The following is a 1368-nucleotide window of genomic DNA, read 5'->3' as shown; positions in this document are numbered from 1 at the left end:
CCCATGCTGGGCTCTACCTGGGATGAAGGACCCCTGAGGGGTGGCTAATGGTGGGCTTTGGACTCCACTTTAGAATCCAGAAGTTAACATCTGAGGGTGACCAGGGGTAAAACTAATGAACACCAAGAAGTTCAAGCAGCTCTGGAACTGTTTTCTCAAGAAGGTTTGGGGGCTTTCTGACTTCCTGATCACCGGGTCAGGCGTTGACAGTTGGGTCAGGATCCTGGAGGAAGAAAGAGACCTGGGAAGGGGGTGCGGAGACAGGAGGAGAGAAGGCGCCAGTTTCAAGGTGGTGGACTGAACTGAATACATGCCACAATCTTGGTTCTCCTGGACCAAATTCATAGGAATAATAGAGGTAATAAAAACCAGCCAAACACCCAAACGAACAGCATACATAGCTCCATTTGAAGAAGGGGGACTCCCACTAGATGAGAAACAGCAGGATTTCAGAAAAGACAGAAAATAGATGGGAAGGCTTCCCTGGTTGTCCAGTGGCTAAGACTCCAAGCTCCCAAAGCAGGGGGCCTGGCTTTGGTCCCTGGTCAGAGAACAAGATCCTGCATGCCACAACTAAGACTGGGCACAGCTAAATCACTCAATCTTACAAGAAAAAAAGAAAACAGATGAGAAACCACATTTAGAAACCTCAAAGCAGAGCTCAGGAGACTTCTGTACAGCTCTGCGCCTAGGGAGGCACCAACAGCGGAAGGACCGCAGGGGCCGTGCTGGCACGATTAGTTGGGATTCCACGTGGGGAGCCTCCAGGCCGACGGCTGCACATTCTCCTCTCCATGGGCCAAGGGGCAACGGTGAGGATGGCTGCCTTTAATGCAAACAGTGGGAGTGGCAGCTTGGACCAGAGACCAGATGGTAAATGGCTGGCAGAACCCTGGCAGGAAGCAGAAGCGTCATTGTCCAGGGAAGACGCCACCAATGTGAGCACAGTGTTCCCACCTCCCTCTCTCACTGAAACCCTCCAAGTCAGTAACAGCACCCACCCAGATGTTTTACAGGGACTCTCAACTACTAAGGCAAGGAGACAACACACAGATCACTTTGGGAAGAACTGACATTTGAGTTATATGAACCTATGAGCAAAGCCTATCTCTCTGTTAATGTCTCTTAGCCATGTTTTGTAGTTTTCAGTATAGATTGTGTACATCTTTGTCAGATTTATCCTTGATTATTTGATACTTTTGATACAATTATAAATGGTACTATTACTTTAAATTCCAGTTTCTGATGCTTTGTTGTTAGAAAACAGAAACACAAGTGGTTTTTGTGTTTTGGGCTTGCATGCTGTAACCTTACTAAACCCACTTATTGGTTCTAGCCGTTGTTTTATAGATTCCTTTGAATCCTCTA

The sequence above is a fragment of the Capra hircus genome, chromosome 19 (assembly GCF_001704415.2).
Source record: "Capra hircus breed San Clemente chromosome 19, ASM170441v1, whole genome shotgun sequence".
NCBI lineage: Eukaryota > Metazoa > Chordata > Mammalia > Artiodactyla > Bovidae > Capra > Capra hircus.
The sequence above is the reverse complement of the archived record's forward strand: the minus strand, read 5'-3'. Positions refer to the sequence as shown.